Here is a 13,894-nt window from a genome sequence, read left to right on the forward strand (position 1 = left end):
TTAAACCTTTTTAAAGTAAAATATCTATAGCATCCGGCAGACCGCCTACTGTATTAAACTTACAAAGAAAGTGTAAAGCCTTACGCAGTTCAAAACGCTTCCGCAATGTCCAACGCCAACGTCATCGCCTGGCCAGTTGTGCTTTTTTTGTAAGTTGAATATGGTCTGCTGGAAGCTAGATATTTTACATTATGTTAAATATGGATATTTTAACGATTCGCTTCAGAATGCTTTTATTAACCCGTGGAGCTGTGTGGCTTACTTTTGTAATGGATGGATGCATGATGGATGCTTTTATTGGGCTTCAAATTTTGGGCTGCCATTTACTGCCATTATAATGCTTAGAAGAGCCAGGGCATCTTTTTATATAACTCTCCGGTTGTATTCGTCTGAAAGAAGAGTGTCATACACCTAGGATGGCTTAAGGGTGAGTAACTGGGTAATTTTCCTTTTTTAGTGAACTATCCCTTAAAAATTACAATGTAGTAAAAGTAGCAAAGTTCCTTTCTTCTCTATTGTGATGAACAGTATAGATCAGAGCATAAAAAGTAAAAAAAAAAAAAAAAATTTTGGTTAACAACCCATAAATTGTTGATAGGACAGTATGGGCTCACAAAAGGAAAAGGTCATACGCAGGGACAAATTGTTTATAATAAAGGTTAAAAAAAACACGCATTAAGAAAATAGGGTAAATTTCCATTTCATGTCAGCTTGAATGAATGCTAACAGTACACGTAAACATCTCACATCACAATAAATGCCTTAAAGTCTTACCATTTAGTCTACAAAGATGTGTAGACTGCTGTTCAAGGTCAAAAGTTTAATTCACGGTTAGAATTCTTGACAGAAGTACACTTTAGAAACCACTATATAATGACCTGGAAGAGCAAACGCCACATGCCATCCGTCTATTTTCTGCCATAAACCAGCTTGAAATGTGTTAAATATGGACCTGTAAAGCAAACCCTGTGACCTCAAGCAAACACACCCATTGAGAAGACACACACAGACAGGTCAAAGCCAGTCTAAATCCTGCTGGGATATCATAGACATTAAAGACGTTTGATGATGTATGTACTCTAACATAATCAGTGTCACCATGGCAATAACAGAACTGCAAATCAGATATGAAGGCTAAATAATGTTTAGATTCATACATCTGAATGAGACAGTTCAGTCATTATTTACTCATCATCAAATTGTTTCAAAACTGTATGTTAAATGCCTGTTTTTTCAACAGAATGAAAGCCAATAGAGCCAAAGACTTAATACATAGGAAGATTGTGCACTCCGATCACTTATGAATGGAAGAAAGTGCAACAGCCAATAGAGAGAGCGTATTTAGGCCACGCCCACGCTGGGGGGGGGGGATTCAACGCTCTCCATTGACTTTATATTGCGTGAAGAGGTCGCCTCGTCTTTTTTCCCTCATAACAAAAAACAGAACAATGTCTAAAAGCTGATATGTGACAAGGTGTGCTGCAAACAAGCTAAACAACACATAACTAAGTTTTTATAAGCTGTCGACCCCAAAAAAAACAAGTGTTTAAGGAGACAAAAGTGGATACAGGCAATAAGACGTGAAGCTTCAGCAGAAAGAATAGGTCAATTTTGGGATCCTGACACTCAGTATGTCTCAGTATGCCTACGTGTGCAGTAAACATGTTTTCAAATATCCACATGTCAGTTTTATATATTATATTTCCTGTCGCTGATTACTTTCCCCTCCAGTGTAATCTCGCATGTCGTGCTCTGTGTCTATTGCTTGTGCACTTTTATGTCTTTAAATGCTTGTTTTTTGGGTTAACAGCTTATGAAAACTTCTGGGTTTTTGTTCCTGTGTTTTTTAGTTTGTTTTCTGTACACCTTGTCACACATCAGCTTTTAGACAAAAAACGCTGCACAACGAGAAGAGGTGACCGGACCCTGAGGAAGATTGTGGACCTTGGGGTACCTGCGGAAGTAGTGGACTGAGTCTGGAGTAGAAACATCCAGAGCCACTGTGCACAGGCGTGTGCAGGAAATGGGCTACAGGTGCCGCATTCCCCAGGTCAAGCCACTTTTGGGCTACAGAGAAGCAGCACTGGACTTTTGCTCAGTGGTCCAAAGTACTTTTTTCCGGATGAAAGCAAATTTTGCATGTCATTCGGAAATCAAGGGGGAGAAGGAAATGCCAAAATGCCTGAAGTCCAGTGTCAAGTACCCACAGTCAGTGATGGTCTGGGGTGCCATGTCAGCTGCTGGTGTTGGTCCACTGTGTTTTATCAAGGGCAGGGTCAATGCAGCTAGCTATCAGGAGATTTTGGAGCACTTCATGCTTCCATCTGCTGAAAAGCTTTATGGAGATGAAGATTTGTTTTTTCAGCACGACCTGGCACCTGCTCACAGTGCCAAAACCACTGGTAAATGGTTTACTGACCATGGTATTACTGTGCTCAATTGGCCTGCCAACTCTCCTGACCTGAACCCCATAGAGAATCTGTGGGATATTGTGAAGAGAAAGTTGAGAGACGCAAGACCCGACACTCTGGATGAGCTTAAGGCCGCTATCGAAGCATCCTGGGCCTCCATAACACCTCAGCAGTGCCACAGGCTGATCGCCTCCATGCCACGCCGCACTGAAGCAGTCATTTCTGCAAAAGGATTCCCGACCAAGTATTGAGTGCATAACTGAACATAATTATTTGAAGGTTGACTTTTTTTGTATTAAAAACACTTTTCTTTTATTGGTCAGATGAAAAATGCTAATTTTTTTTTTATAGATATTTTGGGTTTTCATGAGCTGTATGCCAAAACCATCAGTATTAAAACAATAAAAGACCTGAAATATTTCAGTTGGTGTGCAATGAATCTAAAATAGAAAGTTTAATTTTTATCATTACATTATGGAAAATAATGAACTTTATCACAATATGCTAATTTTTCGAGAAGGACCTGTATTTCCACAGAAGAACAGGGTTGGAACAACATGTGAGTACATTTTATAATTTCATATAATTTTTGAGAATGATCTCTTTAGGAGTTTCAGAAATGGCAAGTTCGTAGTGCTTGAGAAGCTGCATCCCTACTGAACGTCAAGGGCACGTTTGGCATCTCTTTGGATTCTCAGCAGATTTCAGTAATCCTTCACAGAACACACATGCTCATACACCGACACGGGAGCTCTAACAATTAACACAAATTGTAGAAAAGGCCCCAAAGTTATGTTAGTGTTGCTATTATTTAGTGCAGTTGATTATAATGTGCTTTGTTTCACTTTCACTTTCACTCCCGTTTATTCAGTGCGTGTAATAGGATAGCAGAGCGCGCGCTGGTTTTGTATACTATATCTGACGTCACGCAGTAGTATGCAGTATGATAGAGACCGTCAGTCAGTTGTCACGCAGTTAGTGTTCAATACAATAGAGATCGTTCAGTTAGATTTTAACTGTGAGTGAAACTTTCCTCAGAGTGTGCGTGAATGAGAAAAGTAAGTAAATCTGTTGCATTACTCGTGATATTGTATTTCTTTGTCAGCTGTTATTTCTAATATTCGACATGGATAAAAGTTAAGAGCTTAATGGTCATCGCACGACCGTTGCGTTAATTATATTCCCGTTCGTGCATTCCTTTCTAGCTTTGGGTCACATCGTGCTTAGACATGTTTAAACTTTATTCAATATGTGTTGTTATGAATGTTAAGTACTCTGTGGCTGAGTAGCAAATGAGGTGATCATAAATATAATTATCTGGACCGCTATTGATGCTTTAAAGTATATTATAGACAACAGTAAGTTCTATCTACGTCATTAGTCACTTAATGCATGGTAGAAAATCTGAGAAGTGTTTGAATACTTTCTCTCTGCCTACATTTTGCGGTTTAAGAGATATAGTCATCTTCTGACTACTGTTTATTTATGTTGTAATGTGTATTAGTGCTGAAGGAGGAAGGAGTGTATATATATGTATGTTTCCTTTATTCATTTGTATTTTATTTTCTTTTTATAGAAACCACACTTGAAATTACACTCACATTTACACTCAAGAAAGATGAAGGAATAAACAGCATAAAAGAATTATCTCCCCTCTCTTCATTTCATTCTCTGGAAAATTTGGCCTTAAGTGGTGTTCTGGCCGACACACCTGAGTGAACCTGGTGATAAACCCAGAATTAGCACCTTGACTGAGCTTCTACACCTTATCTTCGGAACATTGATGGTCCTTCGAGCCGGATTTCACTGGGTTTACGTCAGAGATGGAATTACATCCAGAGTATGATGTTTGTGGTGCACGTCCCAAACGACACATTCGCCCACCTGTGCGCTATGCAGATTATGAGGTTGATTATAGGGGCTACAGAGAGGAATTAGAGAATACTCACCAGGAGGGAAATGCCAGGATGACACCCCTCACCTCCCATCATGACTCTTCCCTTCGCCTGCAGAGGCGGGATGCTATTCTTCAGGAGATGGACCTGGGCTATAGGGCGGAGAACCAACAGCACAGCCAGAGGAATCAGCTAGCCCCCCAGCGGTTTTCAGAGAGAGAGTTTAGGGAACAGCTACGAGATTACTCTACTCCCCTGCCTTCAGCGTTGCACCCCATACATCCAAAGGAGGAGTGCCAAGTTGAGTTAGATGACATTCGTCATGAAAGACACCTTCTGCAGCAGACCCAGCGGAACATGGCATCAGACTTAGTCGAGCTTAGAGCATTGCGAGCCGACATGAAACAGTTAGTAGATGCTGTTCGTAACATGCAGAGTCCAACCTCTATTCATACCAGAAAGCCAGAGTTAACGGTGATTACTCCACGGCCACCTGTGGAACGCAAACTTAAAGCTGAGGAAGAGGATGAATGGCCTGCACCACCCCCATGGCCAGACCCAGAAATGGATGAGCCTCTCCCTAGTGACCCACCTATAGCACATTCGCTTATTAGTAGAATAGATGCAGTTCCAAGGATTAAGGAAGAAGCACTGCCAGCCCCAGCTCCTGACATGTTTGTGGGCCAGCCACAAGTTAACCAATCAGCACGTGGGTCCCTTCCCACTGTCAGGCCATGGAATGACACTGCCCATCACCCACCTCCCTGGTTTAAGCCCGTTCAGTTTCTGCCGCAGCCACACAGATTACCTACAGCTGAGCCCAAATACCCTACTGCTCATGGTGGTGAACGAAGTGAGCTTGACTGCAACCTAACACCTCAACAGCGACATCCCAGCACGGCATGGACACCGGCCCTACCTTTCAGCTCACTTCAGGGTCATAACAACAGCATCGCAGAGCCAAGTTACCGTGGGCCACGCCCAACAATCCGCAACTTCTCAAGTCGGGACCCAAGTGAGTTTGCGCGGCTCAAGATTTCATTGGAGAATCTCCTACCACAGGATGCATCTGAGCTATTTAAGTATCAAGTGTTGGTCGATCACCTGCAACTAGAAGAAGCCAGGTTAATAGCAGATGCTTACCTCCACTCCCCAACACCTTTCTCAGATACAATGGTTGCCCTCAATGACAAGTTTGGCCGGCCACATCAGATAGCGCTGAGGCGTATTGCTGCGGTGATGGACTCACCAGACATAAAGCGGGGAGACTTTGTGGCATTTGAGAAGTTTGCACTCCAGATACAATCACTGGTGGGGATGCTGAAGACACTAGGCCACGAGGGTGAAGTGGAACTACAATGCGGCTCACATGTTGCTCGTCTGTTGAGCAAACTGCCGCCTGAGCAGAGAGTTTCGCCGCTGCATGTACCATCAGGGCACACAAACCCACACCTTAACCAATCTTTCAGATTGGTTGAAATACGAGTCTTGGTGTCAGGACTCTGACGGACAATTAGCTGTGAGAAGAGCTTGGGAGAAGCCGGTGTCCAGATATGAGGGTAGGAAGGGTAAGCAACCTACTACTGTCCTCCATGGGGTGAAGGACCCTGCTAAGAAATCTGAGGCTCCAGTTCCAAGCAGCTCCTTCAAAGGGAACAAGAGCAAGCCATATTGTCCATTCTGCAATAATGAGGAACACTACCTTAGCCAGTGTTCAGAAGTATCCAGGCTAACAAAGGATCAGCTGACCGAATGGATAAAAAGTAACAAGAGGTGTTGGCGATGTGCACGGCCACACCAGGCGGCCCAGTGCAACTTGAAAAAGACATGCAGCCTCTGCCAAAGGAAACATCTCCAGGTTCTGCATGAGGTGAATATGAGGTCATCCAAGGAAGCAGCGTCAACACCGGCAGTGGAAAGCCAAGGCACAAGGGGCACAACAGAAGTTCTGTATCTAGACAGACCCACTGAAGGCAGTCGGGTCCTTCTGAAAGTTGTCAAAGTCCGCATTCACCATGGTGACCAATCAATCAACACCTATGCTATACTTGACGACGGTTCAGAGAGAACTATGCTGTTGTCAGATGCTGCAGAGAAGCTAGGTGTGCAGGGGATTCAAGAGGACCTACCACTACGCACAATTAGAGAGGAAGTGCGGACCCTCCGTGGTGCTTCGGTGTCGTTCTTTATTTCTTCGCCATTAAAGCCAAAGACCAAGTTTAAGATTACAGGTGCATTTACTAGTGATCGCATCGGACTGGCTGCCCATACTTACCCCATGGCGCAACTCCGGAACACCTACAAGCACCTCACTGGCCTTCCCATAAAGACGCTCATGAAAGTCAAACCCCTGCTTCTCATTGGGAGTGACCATCCTCATCTCGTCACTCCCATTGAACCAGTCAGATTGGGACCTCCAGGTGGGCCGGCTGCTATCCACACAAGGCTGGGCTGGACTCTGCAGGGCCCAGCGAGTGTAGTCCGTCACCATGCCCAATCACAGCAGTGTCTATTTACAACAGTAACACCCCAGGCGAGCGAGCTTATGAAACATGTTGAGAAATTATGGCAGGTCGACATTGTTCCATTCAGAAGTGAGAAACTGGTTACTCGTTCAAGGCAGGACCAAGAGGCCATCAGCCTCCTGGAGACCAAAACCATCAGGGTAGAGGTTGATGGCATTCTTCGTTACGCAACCCCACTGCTCCGCCGGAAAGACATGCCGCTCTTTCAGGCTACCAAAGAAGCTGTCATGCCCTGTTTACGAAGTGTAGAGAGGCGACTCGCCAGAGATCCTGCCCGAGCAGAAGCCTACAGAGTGGAGATGGAGAAATTAATAAAGGCGGGCTCTGTCATCAAGTGTGGACCAAAAGTTTCAGACAAGGAAGGTTGTGAGGAATGGTATATCCCGCACCATATGGTGAGCCATAATGGCAAGAATAGGCTGGTATTCAACTGCTCCTATCAGTATCGAGGGCAGAACCTCAACGACCATCTACTGCCTGGGCCGACCTTAGGAGCATCACTACTGGGAGTCCTGCTAAGATTCCGAGAGCATGCCGTTGCAGTTAGCGGAGACATTAGAGGCATGTTCCACCAAGTTCGCCTCCTCCCAGAGGATCGTGCTCTGCTCAGATTTCTTTGGCGTGACATCAATGAAGAAGGACCTCCGGCAGTGTACGAGTGGCAGGTGCTACCGTTTGGAACAACATGTAGCCCCTGCTGTGCCACATTCGCCTTACAGCGCCATGTCTCTGATAACAGCCAGCCAGATGAAGATGTGAGGATATCAGTTCAGAAATGTTTTTATGTGGACAACTGCCTCCAGAGTGTTCCCACAATTGCTGAGGCGAGGCATCTAGTCGACAAACTACGAGCCCTTCTTGCATCTGCAGGCTTCGACCTACGTCAGTGGGCCAGCAATGAACCAGGTGTAATAAATCACCTACCAGAAGAGAGCTGCTCTGCCAGTGTTGAGCTGTGGCTGGCTCGGAACAAGGTCGATACCCCAGAATCTACTCTAGGGCTGAGCTGGCTCTTCCACACTGATGTTCTTGGTTACAAGCATCGTCATGTGGAGTACGGTGTCCCCACGATGCGTAATATCTACAAGGTGCTGGCGAGTCAGTACGATCCATTGGGCTTCATCCTACCCTACACCACCAGGGCTAAGATAATCGTCCGACACCTTTGGGACAAACACAGGGGATGGGATGATCCACTATTACCGCAGGAGCTTCTACAGCAATGGAAAGACTGGGAAGAAGAACTACAAGTCTTACCTCAAGTCACCCTGCCCCGACCGTACTTGTCCAAGTCTGTGGACATCTCCTGTCTCCAGAGAGAGGTGCATGTGTTTTGCGACGCCTCAGAAGAAGCGTATGGTTCAGTGGCGTACCTCCGGACCACTGACCAACACGGTGAAGTGTATCTGTCATTCCTGATGGCCCGTTCCAGAATCGCTCCTAAGAGATTTCACTCTATGCCTCGGTTAGAACTCTGTGCAGCCCTTACTGGTGCACAGCTCTCACAGGTGCTGAAGAGGGAGCTTACCATCCACATTGATCGGACAACCCTTTGGTCAGATTCCACAACGGTGTTGACATGGCTTAGGTCTGAATCCTGCCGGTTTAAGGTCTTTGTAGGCACCCGCGTGGCCGAGATACAGGAGCTGACTGACGGGCATGCCTGGAGATATGTTGATACCACAAGAAACCCAGCGGATGACGTGACACGGGGTAAGAAGCTGCGAGAGCTTATTCAGCCAAATAGATGGAGCTTGGGACCAGCCTTCCTCCTGACCAGCCCAGACTCATGGCCAGAAGACCCCACTGTTGATCAAGCAGAAGATACCTCAGAGCTGCGCAAGTCTATTTTCTGTGGAATCACTGCTGTTGCATCAAGCCAGTCAACTTCAAACCTGGGTCAATACGGTTCGTGGAAGGAGTTGTTGGAAGGAACAGTGCAGGAGCTGCATGGGGCGGCCAACTCTAATGATAAGCCCACAGCTGAAGACTACCGGCAGGCTGAACAGCTAATACTTCAGAGGGCTCAGCGGGATAGTTTCCAGCAAGAATACAGCCTCCTGAAAGCAGGCAAACCTGTTCCCCGCTGCAGTCGACTTCGCACGCTGTCTCCAGAGCTTGATGAAAAGGGAGAGCTTATTCGTGTTGGTGGACGACTCCGGCGAGCAGAAGGCCTAGAACTGACCACTCTTCATCCAGTCATCTTGGACCCAGGTCATCGAGTAACTACACTCTTGATTCAAGACTTTGATAACCGCCTTCGTCACCCAGGACCAGAGCGGGTGTTCGCTGAGCTTCGACGCTCCTTCTGGATCCTGCGAGGGCGTGAGGCTATCCGGCGCTACCAGTTCAGCTGCGCTGACTGTCGACGATGGAGGGCAAAACCTGTCGTGCCAAAGATGGCAGACCTGCCATCAGCCCGCCTGCGCCTTTTCAAGCCTGCCTTCTACTCTACGGGGATGGACTGCTTTGGGCCATTTGAAATCAAAGTGGGCCGCCGCCGGGAGAAGAGATGGGGGATCATTTTCAAGTGCCTCACAACAAGGGCGGTGCACTTGGACCTCCTTACCTCTATTGATACGGATGCTTTTCTGATGTCCCTTCGTCGGTTCATTGCCCGTAGAGGAACACCGGCAGAGCTGTTCTCAGATCAAGGGACAAATTTCAAGGGAGGTGAGCGAGAACTCCGTGAAACTTTCGTTGGAATGTCTAAAGAACTACAACATCTCCTTGCGCCGCAGAAGATCTCCTTCCGCTTCAACCCCCCAGCAGCTCCCCATTTCGGAGGGGTGTGGGAGAGGGAGATACGCTCCGTTAAGAGTGCACTCTATGCCACAGTTGGTGCTCAGCCTGTTCCAGAAGAAGTGCTTCGGACAGTACTTACTGAGGTGGAAGGGATCCTCAACAGTAAACCCTTGGGTTATGTATCTTCAGATGCGAGTGATCCAGATCCAGTGACTCCCAGTGTTCTTCTAATGGGGCGGCCTGATGGTTCGCTACCTCAGGTCGTCTACCCCGAAAGTGAGCTCATCTGTCGCCGCCGTTGGAGACACTCCCAAATCTTGGCTGATCATTTCTGGGCCCGTTTTATCCGGCTCTATGTGCCGAGTCTACAAGGTCGCCAGAAGTGGCAGGCTACACCAGCTGATATTGCAGGGGACTGTATAGTAATGATTGCTGATCCGCATCTTCCGAGGTCGTTCTGGCCCATTGGTAAAGTAGTCAAGACTCATCCCAGCCCTGACGGGCACATCAGGTCCGCTGATGTAAAGGTGAAAGAGAGAATCTACACCCGGCCAGTTGCCAGGCTGGTTGTCCTCCCAGCACTTCCTTCTGGAGAAGATGGAGATGGTTCCGCTCCTGCCACTACACCCCAGCCATAGAACTTTGTTGCCTTTAGTGATGAGCAAATGTATTACATACATTTGGGGGCGGCTGTAGAAAAGGCCCCAAAGTTATGTTAGTGTTGCTATTATTTAGTGCAGTTGATTATAATGTGCTTTGTTTCACTTTCACTTTCACTCCCGTTTATTCAGTGCGTGTAATAGGATAGCAGAGCGCGCGCTGGTTTTGTATACTATATCTGACGTCACGCAGTAGTATGCAGTATGATAGAGACCGTCAGTCAGTTGTCACGCAGTTAGTGTTCAATACAATAGAGATCGTTCAGTTAGATTTTAACTGTGAGTGAAACTTTCCTCAGAGTGTGCGTGAATGAGAAAAGTAAGTAAATCTGTTGCATTACTCGTGATATTGTATTTCTTTGTCAGCTGTTATTTCTAATATTCGACATGGATAAAAGTTAAGAGCTTAATGGTCATCGCACGACCGTTGCGTTAATTATATTCCCGTTCGTGCATTCCTTTCTAGCTTTGGGTCACATCGTGCTTAGACATGTTTAAACTTTATTCAATATGTGTTGTTATGAATGTTAAGTACTCTGTGGCTGAGTAGCAAATGAGGTGATCATAAATATAATTATCTGGACCGCTATTGATGCTTTAAAGTATATTATAGACAACAGTAAGTTCTATCTACGTCATTAGTCACTTAATGCATGGTAGAAAATCTGAGAAGTGTTTGAATACTTTCTCTCTGCCTACATTTTGCGGTTTAAGAGATATAGTCATCTTCTGACTACTGTTTATTTATGTTGTAATGTGTATTAGTGCTGAAGGAGGAAGGAGTGTATATATATGTATGTTTCCTTTATTCATTTGTATTTTATTTTCTTTTTATAGAAACCACACTTGAAATTACACTCACATTTACACTCAAGAAAGATGAAGGAATAAACAGCATAAAAGAATTATCTCCCCTCTCTTCATTTCATTCTCTGGAAAATTTGGCCTTAAGTGGTGTTCTGGCCGACACACCTGAGTGAACCTGGTGATAAACCCAGAATTAGCACCTTGACTGAGCTTCTACACCTTATCTTCGGAACACAAATGGATTCCAAATCTATAGCATGACCACAATGTTAGATCACCCAACAAAATACCATCTGCCCTGACTCTGTTAGCACAACAAAACAACCCAATGAATATGAAGCAAACAAAGAGTTTGTTCCTCCTCTCACTTCTGTCTCTTTCTCCCACTGTGTCAAAGTCCCCCCGTCATAAATTCCATTTTCCCTGCAGATTCCTGAAGGAAAGCCGTGCCACTCTGCATTGAATCACAGAGATGTGACGCAATTTGTTCCTAAAGAGCTTACTTGTATATCAGCTTTTGCACATGTGTAGCACTACTAGAGAAATGTTGATTGGCTGGGTGTGGATTGAACCAGTTTGTTTCAGGCAATGTTCAGCAAGCTTGAAAAGCTTGTAATCCACAGCCTTTATTTACCGAGCAGATCACAGTGGGTGGAGAAGCCCCCTGCTCCACTGCTGTGGCTATTTGCTAAGCAAATTGCCTGCAATCTGAGCAAATCCTGTCCTCTCCTGTGCTCTGATGCAAAATGAGTCGGACAAGCATAGAACCAAACAATGCAGTTGCACATGAGAGAGCTCTTCCCCCGTATCACACACACTCATCTAGGAAAAGGCCAGAGGGCCTCCAATTCCTGAAAGCACTGCAGCACCCAGGGAAGGAAATGATGCAGTAAAACTGAGAGGAAGTGGGAAAGTTTCACTAATTACAAAGAGCATTCCATAAATGTTTCTAAATATTTGATCCATGTTTAACTAGGAGGTATGGTACTATGAAATGAATGACACACTGTGTATATGAGAGCTCAGATCTTTAGAAAGGCCCTTTACTTGGGAACTGTTCAGCAACCTTCTCTTCAACAGGCACACAAAAGTGTGCATCCTTCAGATCTATTACAGAATGTGAGGGGCGAAAATTGAATATTTCACAAAGAAGGAGTCAAACTGAATTTATGTTTTTATACTGAAGGATGCTAATGATAAGCATATGTGGTGTTAAAAGTTATTTCCTTTTTTGTAACAGAAAATTGTTTTTTTTAGCATTTCCTTTCCATGATTTTTCAAATACTTTTCAAGTTTTTTGTAATTACTGAAAATTATTTACATTTACATTTGTCTATCCCAATAGCAGAATCCTTTAGCATGGATGCATATACTGTGTGTAATAACTTCGTTTTATCTGCATTTCTGCTTCTCGTCCATAAATTAGACGTCATTGGATTGTAACAGATTTTTTGCATGGTTTGTTTCATCTCCAGCAGGAAGTTCTTGTTTGGACTCTGTTCTGTTCAAATTACTTAAAGCATTATATAAAGTAAATATAGGAACATTATTTCTGACATTCAGTCAATTACATGACTGTGATGTTATGTGATGTCAACATGCAGGGGCCCACCTCCATAAAAAAAAACCTTTCTAGAAGACTGATATGATTGTAGTGTAAATGATTCATAACAATCATTTTTTTTAAAAAATTCCAAGAACTCATTAGATTTAATTCATTTTTTCTGACTTTTCCAGGCTTGTAAATCACAGTTTTAAAATTCCCTGATAGCCTATTTCCGAGATGTCTTTGAACGTGCAACACTGTACAACGCGTTTTAGATTACATTACACGATCCCCAATGCATCAGGTGGTTAGTATGAAAGCTCCATGTTTACTAATTGTGTAGATTTCAAATAAAATCTAACATGACTGTACGCAGTTGTCACTTGCCACGTAAAGCGGAATCCAACAGGAAAAGCGCAGCCGCCCCATCAGGCGCAGATGCTGAAAACTTGTTAGTTTAAGTTATTAAAAAATATCTTATCATGGCGACAGCGCTCAAGCAATAACCTTCATTACAGGGTGCAATCTGCAACAATGAAATCAATATCACTCTGAACATTTGCGCGTTACAAATCACAGACTTATTTAACACATAATAGACTTTCAGTGGAATCTCAAGTGTTTGGAAATATCATACGCATGCTTTATCTACTCACCATATTTCTGGATCTTTCTGAAGTAAATTGTTTAAATCCTGTCTACGGTTAGGTGCAGAACAGACCCAACTTCATAAATATTGTCTGTATCATTTTTTTTAAGGACAGTGGGCAACTTTTCCACTGCTTTTCCCAAACGCGAACCAACCAATCCATGGCTCCGCCCTCCACTCCGTCCTCATTGGTGGAGCCTTTTATTTCCCGGTCTCTAATTTGTTTCAAGACACGTCAATCAAACTTCCTGCGTTTTCTCCGTGTGGATAGATAGGATGGACACACGCGTTCCAATGTGTCACGTGATGTGTGTGAACCGCTCCGCTGCAGCTTCTGCTTCACTCACATTTAGATTCCCACTTTTTTTTTTGTGTATAATTCTAAAATAAATGAATATTATTTGGCGGAAAAAATCTTACAGTGCTTGTTATAATAAATAGGTTAAATAAACACTTATGCACTTAAATGCATGATCAACGCATATCACATAATTTTATAAAAATATCATGATTCCTGATATTTTTAAGTGGGTTGTGATTTAGCTCTATTAAAAAAAAAAGACAATATACAAAAAACTAAAAAATCACCCAAGTTTCATTCAGTGATATACTATTATTCTGTTATTTCATACTAGATCCGAAATCATGCGATTTTGT

At 44.1% G+C, this 13,894-nt stretch overlaps 1 protein-coding gene across 4 annotated transcripts in view; it reads right to left on the minus strand.

Moving 5' to 3' along the window:
* arhgef10 (Rho guanine nucleotide exchange factor (GEF) 10) overlaps positions 1-13,401 on the minus strand; it is a 65,268-nt gene extending 51,867 nt beyond the window's left edge. For 3 of the 4 annotated variants that reach the window (XM_067455477.1, XM_067455476.1, XM_067455474.1), the window contains exon 1: positions 13,245-13,401. The gene's annotated coding sequence lies outside the window, so the exon portion shown is untranslated. The remainder of the gene's footprint in view (positions 1-13,244) is intronic. The other variant, XM_067455475.1, reaches the window with a different exon arrangement.
* Between the last annotated feature and the right edge of the window lie 493 nt (positions 13,402-13,894).

Source organism: Pseudorasbora parva, chromosome 10 (genome assembly GCF_024679245.1).
Source record: "Pseudorasbora parva isolate DD20220531a chromosome 10, ASM2467924v1, whole genome shotgun sequence".
NCBI classification, from domain to species: Eukaryota; Metazoa; Chordata; class Actinopteri; order Cypriniformes; family Gobionidae; genus Pseudorasbora; species Pseudorasbora parva.